The sequence below is a fragment of the Macrotis lagotis genome, chromosome X, assembly GCF_037893015.1.
Source record: "Macrotis lagotis isolate mMagLag1 chromosome X, bilby.v1.9.chrom.fasta, whole genome shotgun sequence".
NCBI lineage: Eukaryota > Metazoa > Chordata > Mammalia > Peramelemorphia > Peramelidae > Macrotis > Macrotis lagotis.
Window position 1 is genome coordinate 207,252,858 of NC_133666.1, and position 10,307 is coordinate 207,263,164.

Consider the following 10,307-nt stretch of genomic DNA (forward strand, 5'->3'; position numbering starts at 1 on the left):
TCAGGAGGGAAGCTGAGGGGTCTCAAATCAAGAGTGAATTAAGGGGGATAACTACCCCAAGCATATGAAGTCTACCACTATAGAATGGGCAGATGAAAACAATTTGTTTCAACAGTCATGAAGGCAATTGAAGTAGGCATAGTGGAGTGCTTAGAGCTTGGTTAGATATCAAGGACACCAAGGTCTTCCACTGCATCAAGAGCCATCATTAGTTGCCTTGACTCTGTTGCCAGTGATGACTTTGGAGGGGAGAGTGAGGTCAATAACTTCGAGCAACTCTGCCTTACTTAAATGCAATTTATGCACAAAATCAAAAGACATCACCCATACCACTTTACCATTCCTATCTCAAAGTTCTGTGGTGATAGGTGAATGACAAAGCAGCAGGTGCAGAAACACTGAGACTTTTATGTCAACCCTGCACTCTGATTGCCCAAATTGTAGGCAATTTCCACAATGGAAGCAGCAGCAGGATTTGTCAGTCCTCTGAGTGTATAAGTAATTCTTTTAAGGACCATACTGCTCACCTTCTGTTGTGATTAAGGGGCTAAAAAAAAAAGGTGCTCTAAAAATTGTCTGCTTACCCAACCCTAGCCTGATTACCTCAGCAGGCAGGAATTTCACCATTTGGTCAAAACACAAAAAAATGTACAAAAACTTTTTCAAAGAAGATTCCATTCACCATTGGTGCATGGAATGTACACGCCCTCATAGGCAACACAAAACCCAATAGACCTGAAAGATGAACAGCTCTTGCTGAAAGAGAACTCAGCAAGTATCGTATCCAAATAGCAGCCCTGAGTGAAATAAGGCTGGCAAATGAAGGCCAGATTGTTGAAATTGGAGCTGGATACATATTTTTCTGGAGTGGCTGCAGTGAAGGGGAGTCCCATGAAGCTGAGGTAGGTTTTGCAATCCAAACTAATCTAATCAATAAGGTTGCATGCCTACCAAAAGGAAAGAACTACTAAAAGGAGGCTCATGACAATGAGATTGACACTTGAAGGAAAATGCCATGCTAGAACTCTGATGAAGTCAAAGAAAAATTTTATGAAGACCTGGAGAGCCTTATCATCAATGTACCAAAAGAGGGCAAGCTTATAATTCTGGGGGACTTTAATACTACAGTTGGCCCAGACTACAAAACATGGCAGAGAATATTTTAGAGAAATGGAGTTGGAAATAGCAATAGCAATGGTCACCAACTATTGAACACTTGCTCATCTCATGACCACTTCACACAACTGTCTTCCATTTACCTAAACACAATAAAACTTCCTGGATATACCCTCCCAACAAACATTGACTCTGTGATTATAAGGAGAAGAAACAGACAGGATGTGAGCGTGACAAAAGTAATATATGATGCAGAGTACTATAGTGATCACAGACTCATCCTCTCCAAGCTAAATATTCAAATTCAAGTAAACCAGCTGTCCCAAGGCAAAGCGACTACCAAATGAATCAATGTCAAAAGATTAGAGTGTTTCTCTAAACAGGAACAGTTTGTTGTTAACTTGGAGGGAAAGTTGAGTCAACACACAGTTGGCAACAGTAGAGCAGAAAAGGAGTGGGCAACTTTCCAGAAATTTGATGTACAGCTCTGCATTTGTTCATTTGGTCAAACACTAACAAACATCAAGACTGGTTTGATGAAAATGTTGGAGAAATTCAGAAACTTCTAAATGAATATTGAGAATTTCACAGGGTTAATTAGCAGGATAGTTCATCTATTTCTAAGAAGGCAGCATTTAATTCCATGAAAATTAAAGTATAAATGAAGCTTAAAGAGTTTCAGGATTCTTGACTCAATAAGAAGGCAGATGAAAGTCAGTTTTATGCAGATAGTAACAATCCAAAGTGCTTTTATGATGACCTGAAGGCTATTTATGGACCAAAACAAAATAAAGTGTATCTCAATTACTCAGTGCTTATGAAGTCACATAGATTAACAATATGGACATGATCCTAGAGAGGTGGACTAAACACTTCCATTGCATTTTTAAGATACTATTCTTAAGATAAATCAATGAATGTTTATCTCAAGTTGAAGTCAGCTGAAGCTCCATCTAAAGAAGAGGTTTTGAACACTATTAGTCTCCTTTTATGTGTCAAAGCACCTGAAGCTAGTTCTATTCCATCGGACATCTACAATGTGGGAGGTTCAATACTCATATAAAAACTGATTGAAATTTTTCAGGTAATATGACAAAAGAGATTATTCTGAAGGAGTTCAAGGATACCTCCTCTGTCCATCTCTATAAAGGTAAAGGAAATAGATTGCCATGTGACAATCACAGGGGTGTTTCTATTTTAGTCATTGATGGTAAGATTCTTGCCAGAATTCTCCTCAATAGGCTGATCCTTCATCTGGAAAATGGTCACCTCCCTGAGAGCCAATGTGGCTTTAGAAAGGGTTGAGGACAAGTCAATATGGTATTTGCTGCCCAACAATTCCAGGAAAAATGCCAAGATCAGAACAGAGGTGTAGATCTGACCAAGACCTTTGATCTCATCAGCTGTAAGGGCTTATGGAAAATTATGTCAAAATTTGATTGTTCAGAGAAGTTTATCAGTATTGTATTTCAATTTCATGATGGAATGTTAGCTTGGGTTCTGGATAGTGGACAATGCTCTCATGATTTCCTGGTCTTTAATGGAGTGAAACAAGGCAATGTCCTTGCTCCCACACTTTGAAGCATGATGTTTTCAGTCAATAGTCAGTTATCAAATGCCTTCAATGGCATCAAGAGCAACTACTGCTCTGCCAGCAAATTCTTCAACTTGAAAAGACTACATAACAAGACCAAAGTGGAAGAGTTGTTGGTGCATGATTTTCTGTTTGCTGATGATATTTGCAGCCTCTGAAGCTGCGATGCAACATAGTAGAAATTGATTCTCTTCTACCTGTGCTAACTTTTGCCTTACAAGTAATACCAAGAAAGCACAGGTTTTCCATCAGCCATCATCACACCACTGATTACAGCAAATAGAGAAGTTTTGAATACTGTGAATAAATTCACTTACACTGTCAGTGTCCTTTCCAGGGAGTTACACCTTGATAATATTGTTAACACATGCATTGCCAGAACTAGCTCAGTATTTGGGAGACTCTGAAAGAAAGTATAGGCGAGAAGAGATATTAGATTGACTACTAAAATAAAGGTCTATAGAATCATTGTTCTAACCTCATTGCTGCATGCCTGTGAACCCTGGACAGTCTACCAATGCAGTGCCAGGAAACTGAATCACTTCCATTTAAAGTGTCTTCAGGAAAATCTAAAGAGCACTTAGAAGGCCCTTTCTTGAGCTAAACTGCTAAGCATTCAAGCATTACTAAAGAGAGTGCAACTAAGATATGCCAGGCATACCTTGCCAAAAAGATGATTTTATGAAGAACTCATATAGGGCAAGCATTCACAAGGGGAGGTAAGAAAGAATGACATAGGACCCTGAAGGTTTCCCTTAAGAGTTTTGGAATCAATTGTGCAATATGAGGGACATTGGCATAGCACTGCCCAGAATGGCATGACCTCACTTTGCTCTATAAGCAAGGTAGAATTCAAGAGTTCAAAGAACATGTGATATATGTAAGTTTAGATTAACCACCCCAGGTGTTCACATGGACAATTGTACCCCACCTGTGGTAGATCATTCCAAGTTCATATTAGTCTGGTCAGTCACAGTCAGACACACTGCAATTCATCTCCAATACAGTGATGTCATTTTGATATTCTTCAATAACAAAATATAAGAACTAACCAACCAACCTTCTGGAATATCATATTCCAAATCCTCAGATTTTTTAAGGTAGAAGCTGCCAAATATTGTGTTGTCCCAACTGTGGTTCCATAATATTTAACTTTTTTCTGGCTTTCCTCTGTTTTCCCTGGGTTTCCACAATGTTTTCTCTTTGACCTGGGAGCTTTGGAATTTGGCAGTAACATTCCTGGGAATTTTCATTTTGAAATCTTTTTCTGGAAGTGATCAGTGGATTCTTCCAATTTGAATTATTTTCTCTTGGTCTAAGATATTGGGGTCTATGATATAAAGTTTTCTTTGATAATTTCTTGAAATGGGATGTCTAAGCTCTTTTATAATCATGGATTTCAGGTAATCTGATAATTTTTATTGATATTTTATTTTTCCAAATGCCTTTTATGAAAGTTTTTTCAACCTTCACCCATAGGTGTATGTATATTTTTAAATTACAAAATTTCCTTCCACCCTCCTTTCCCACACCCCTCCCCTCAGCAACAGTCAGGTTAATAATGTACATACATATTTTTGATAAACATGTTTACAGATTAATCATTTTTGGTATGAGGAATTAAGATTAAGGGAAAGAGATACATAAGAGATAATTTTTATAAAGTGTTCATCACATTCTGAAGGGTTTTTGTGGTTGTTGTTTTGCTTTTCTTCATCTGGATGGGTCTAACATTGTCCATGGCTGATCCTAATATGGTTGCCCTAGCTCTCTGAACTGCTGAGAGGAACTACTTCCATCAAGATTGATCATCTCACAATGTTCAACTCCCTTCTCTCAGTATCAGATCCTGTAACTCATTCCATGATTCTCTAGAGTCCAATCATTCATGGTTTCTTATAGAACAATATTATGCCATAGCATTCGTGTGCCATAACTTATTTAGCCATTCCCCAGTTGATGGGCATCCCCTCAATTTACAATTCCTTGCCACAACAAAAAGAGCTACTATGAATATTTTGGTACATGTGGGACTTTTCTCATTTTTTTAAAAGATTTCTTCTGGATATAGGCCTAGAATTAGAATTTCTGGGACAAAGGGAATGAACATTTTTATTGCTCTTTGGGCATAGCTTCATTTACCACCAGCAATGCATCAATGTTTCAGTCCTCTCAAAATCTCTCCAATACTGGTCATTTTCCCTTTTTTTTCTCATCTTAGCCAATCTGACATGTGTGAGGAGATACCTATAGTTGTTTTAATTTGCATTTCTCTAATCAATAATGATTTGGAGCATTTTTTCATGTGATTATATACAACTTTAATTTCTTCATTTGAAAACTCTCTATTCCTATCCTTTGACCAATTATCAATTAAGGAATGATTTGTAACCTTATAAATTTGATGCAATTCTCTTTATATTTTACAAATGAGATCTTTATCAGAACTCCTAGTTGTGAAGATTGTTACCCAGCTTTCTGCTTTCCTTCTAATTCTGGGAGCATTGATTTTATTAGTGCAAAACCTTTTGAATTTAATATAGTCAAAATCATCCATTTTGCAGTTTACAATGTACTCTAATTCTTATTTTGTCATAAATTTATCCCCTTTCCTTAGATTTGATATTTCTTGGTCTATTAATTCATCTATGGTGTCACCTTTTCTGTCTAAACCCTGTACCCATTTTTACCTTATTTTGTTACACCTGTGAAATGTGGTTCTAGTTTTTGCCACACTATTTTCCAATTTTCCCAACGATTTTTGTCAAATAGTGAGTTCTTAACCCAAAAACTGATGTCTTTGGGTTTGTCAAACAATAGATTGCTGTAGTCAATGTGGTTTTTGTGGACCCTATCCTAATCCACTGATCCATTATTCTATTTCTTAACCAATACCAGGCAGTTTTGACAACTGCCATTTATAGTATAGTGTTAGCTCTGGTAGAGCTAGACCACCTTCCTTTACATTTTTTTTTCATCAATTGCCTAGCTATTCTTGATTTCTTGTTGCTCCAGATGAATTTTATTATTTTTTTTCTAGCTCAGTAAAATAGTTTTGGTAGATTGATTGGTATGGCAGTGAATAAGTAATTTAATTTGTGTAGAATTGTCATTTTTATTATACTAGCTCGACCTAACCACAAGCAATTGACATTTTTCCAATTATTTAGATCTGACTTTATTTGGGTGATAAGTGCTTTATAATTGTGTTCATACAGTTTCTGGGTTTGTCTTGGGAAATAGATTCCCAAGTATTTAATGATGTCCATAGTTAGTTTAAATGAAATTTCTTTCTTTCTCTTGCTCTTGGGCTTTGTTGTTCATATAGAAATGCTGATTATTTATTTGGGTTTATTTTATATCCTGCTACTTGCAGAATTTGTTAATTTCAAGGAGTTTTTAAGATGATTTTTCTCAAGTTCTCTAAGTATACCATCATATCTTCTGCAAAGAGTAAAATCCTTGCTTCCTCATTGCCAATCCTGATTCCTTCAATTTCTTTTTCTTCTCTTATTGCTAAATATAACATTTCTAATACTATGTTGAATAGTAATAGTGATAATAGTTATCCTTGTTTTACTCCTGATCTTATTGGAAATGCTCTGAATTTATTCCCATTTCATATAATTTTTATTGATGATTTTATATAGATACTATTTATTTTACAGAAAGCTCCATCTATTCCTAAACTTTCTACTGTTTTAATAAGAATGGATATTGCATTTTTTCAAAGGCTTTTTCAGCATCTATTGAGATAACTATATGATTTCTGTTGGTTTTACTATTGATTGTTCAATTATATTGAGGATTTTTCTAATATTGAATCATCCTTGCCTACGTGGTATAAATCCTACCTAATGGTGTATTATCTTATTTATAACATGCTGTAGTCTTATTGCTAAAATTATATTTAAGATTTTTGCATCAGTATTCATTAGGGAGATTTGTCTATAATTTTCCTTGTTTGTTTTGGTTATTCCTGATTTAGATATCAATACCATGTTGGTGTCATAAAAAGATAATTTTTTTTGATGAGGCAATCATGGTTAAGAGACTTGCTCATGGTCACATAGCTTGTAAGGGTCAATTGTCTGAGGTTGGATTTGACTGGAGAGGTCAGTGCTCTATTCACTGCACCACCTAGCCATGCCAAGTCTGTTCATTCTTAAATTAACTCTCCCGTATCTATTTTTCAGGTCTATTGTTTTTCTGAGATAGTTCACATTTTATTCTATTTTTTTATTCTTTTGATTTTGTTTGATTGCTTCCTAGTGTCTCAAGAAATCATAGCTTCCCAATTGTGCAATTTTTATTTTTACAGAATTAATTTCTTTGATAAATTTTTGTAACTATTTTTGTATCTGATCAGTTTTACTTTTTAAGCAATTCTTTTCCTTAGTGATTATTTGAAACTATTTTTCCATTTGACCAGTTCTACTTTTTAAGGAATTCTTCTCTTACATTTGTGCACTTTTTTACATTTGACCTGTTCTATTCTTTTTTTTTTACAAAGACTGGAAATCTTTATTCAGATCAGCAAACTCACATTCCTTAAGCCTCAGGCTTTGAATGGACCTTATGAGGAAGAGGAGAAGGAAGGAGGAGAGAGGAGAATGCAAGACCAATGCATCTCCCCACACATCCCCTCTACCCCACAAACTTTTCTCAGACTACTGGGTTATGAGGGGAATGCCAAGAAGGGAGGGACCAAGGGGAAAAGAGGCTCCTGCCAAGGAGAGGCCTACACAGATATGTGACTTTTAAAGACCATTTATGGTCAAGACAGTAGCCACTACAGGCCCCTCCCTATAAATTAAGTTGGAGTGGAGGATCAGGAAGAACAACCTTATAGAAAAGAAATTAGTCCCATGTTCAGCTGCTTTCAAAGCAGTGCCCTGAACTCTGGCCTAAAGAATGACTATAAGGGTGCAATTCCAAAATAAGCCAGGGTGGGAGAATGAATAGCAATGTTGAAGGAGTCTGGTACCCCTGAGTTTTAGTCCAGGAGAGAGGACGATCCGGTGATTGGTCCAGTTTTGCTGATTTGGGGGACAAGAAGTGTACACATCAAGTTCATCAAATGTATATATCAAGATGAAAAGGTACTTGCTCATCACCTATAGTCACAACAGGAAAAGCAGTGTCACCAATGACTAAGAAATAAGGAAGAAGAGGGAACAGAAGGGATTTGAGAGTTCCATGGGCTTCTTAGGAATGCCACTGCTAGAAATATATTAATCTTTCAAGGGATTATGAGGATGAGTGGTGATCAGAGGATCTGGCATGGTATCCCATAACCAGTCATGGCTTCCTGAGATGCCCCATGGTTGGTGTCCATTTGAAGCCTGATGACATTCTTGCCCTCCTGCAGTTGGTTATCTGTGAAGTTTTGGGGATTCTCCTTGGACTTCTTAGGGAACCAGTTAGGATTGCCAGAGAAGAACCCATCACCACGGGCTACCTCCAGTATACAAAGGTTCATCAGTGTTCGCTGCACACAGGCCATATTCTTTCCTTCACAGAGAGCCACAGATTGGAAGATATCAGTGGCATTGATGCCATAGTGCTCTGCCACCTGCAGGAACTGAGAAATCTGCTCCATCTGCTTGAGGTCCATCCCTGAAGCCTGGATCTTCTTTACTAGACCCTGGCCTTCAGGGTGTAGCCCATTGATGAGCTCACACAGCACTATACCGTCCTTGAGTCAGTTTTGGTAATTCTCTCACCCAGACTGGGGCTGCCCAAAATCCCTGCAGCACTGTGGTGATCCACTAAATGGCAATCTGCTCTAGGTCAGTATCATACCGCTTCTCAATTTTCTGTTATACCTCCAGGCTCAGTCCGTAAACAGGTCCCCTGATGGCCATTCTGAGATAATGATGCAGACATCTTTACCACAAAGAGGATGGAGAGCAGAACGGGTTGGGGTGCGGTGAGCAGAGTTTGACCAACCTGTCCTAGTCTTAATATATTATTTTCTTTAATATTTTGGTGCCTCCTTAATGTAGCTATTGATGCTTTCTTGATTTACATTCATTTCTTTTCCCCAAGTTTCTTCTGCCATTCTTATTTGCTTTTTAAAATATTTTGAGCTCTTTCAGTACCTGAGAGCAGTTTAATTTTTCTTTGAGGTTTGCTCTGTAGTTGCTTAGATCTCATTATCTTCTGAGTTTACATTTCAATCTTACCTGTCACCCCTGTAACTTTCTACCTTCATTTTCTTTTTTGGGGGGTGAGGAGTTGTACATTTTCCCAGGCCATTTCTTTACCATTGTTTTTAGTATTTGTTTCCAATTACATGTAAAGATAAATTTTACCAGTCATTAAAAAATTTTTTTGAATTCCACATTTTCTCCCTCCCTACATCCTTTCATAAGATGGTAAGAAATTTGATATATGTTATGCATGTACAATTAATTTCATTTTAGTCATGTAAAGCAAGAAACGGAACAAAAGAAAAAAATATGAAAAAATACAGAGTAAATAGTAGGTTTTGATCTGCATTCAGACTCCATCAACTCTTTCTCAGGATATATTTAGCATTTTACATCATAAATCCTTGGAATTGTCTAGAGCATTGTAACAATGAGAATAACTGTCATTCAAGGCTGATCATCTCCCAGTGTTGCAATTACTATGTTGTCCTAGCTCTGTTCACTTCACTTTGCCTCAGTTCACTGTCTTCCCAGATTCTTCAAAAACCCATTTCCACATCATTTATTAGTACTCCATTACATTCACATCCCACAATCTCTTCAGTCTTTCCCTAAATGATGGACATTTCCTCAATTTCCAATTGTTTATCACCACAAAAACAGCTACTATAAATAGTTTTGTGAAAGTAAGTTATTCCTCTCTTACCCATCCCACTGTTGTGGGGTTGAGATGCAGACTCAGTGGAACTGCTAAATCAAAGGGTATGCACTGTTTTATAGACCTTTAGACATAATTCCAAGTGACCTTCCAGAAAGACTAGATCAGTTCATAAGTCCAGAAACAATCAGTGTCCCAACTTTTCCACATTTCTTCCAATATTTATCATTTTCTTTGTCTTCATGTCTTCCTTATCTAAAGATCTGACAGGTAAACTATTCCAAACTCTCCTAATCTGATTGTGGCATCACCCTTTTTGCCTAAATCAACTACTCATTTTGACCTTTTCTTGGTATACAGTGTAAGATGTTGGTCTGTTCTGAGTTTCTGCCATATTCTTTTCCAGTTTTTTCAGCAATTTTTGTCAAATAATGAATTTTTTGTCCTAAAAGCTTGAATCTTTGGATTTATCACAAATTAGACAATTACAGTCATTTACTGTTTACCCAGTGCATTCCATTTAGATACTACTCTATTTATTAACAACATATTTTTAGATGATCACTGCTTTATAATCCAACTTGAATTCTAGTATGTCTAGACCAGCTATCTTCACATATTTTCATTGACTCTCCTGATATTCTTGACCATTTGTTTATCCAGTTGAATTCTGTTATGATTCTTTCCCTAAGTCTATAATTTTTGGTAGTCTTGTTGGCATGGCATTGAATAAGTAAAACAATTTAGGTAGAAGTATCATTTTTTTTGTTTGCTTAATCTGTCT

The 10,307-nt window shown here is 36.7% G+C and overlaps 1 pseudogene; it reads right to left on the minus strand.

Moving 5' to 3' along the window:
* Positions 1-7,979: 7,979 nt before the first annotated feature.
* On the minus strand, positions 7,980-8,577 carry LOC141502209 (transgelin-2 pseudogene; annotated as a pseudogene).
* Between the last annotated feature and the right edge of the window lie 1,730 nt (positions 8,578-10,307).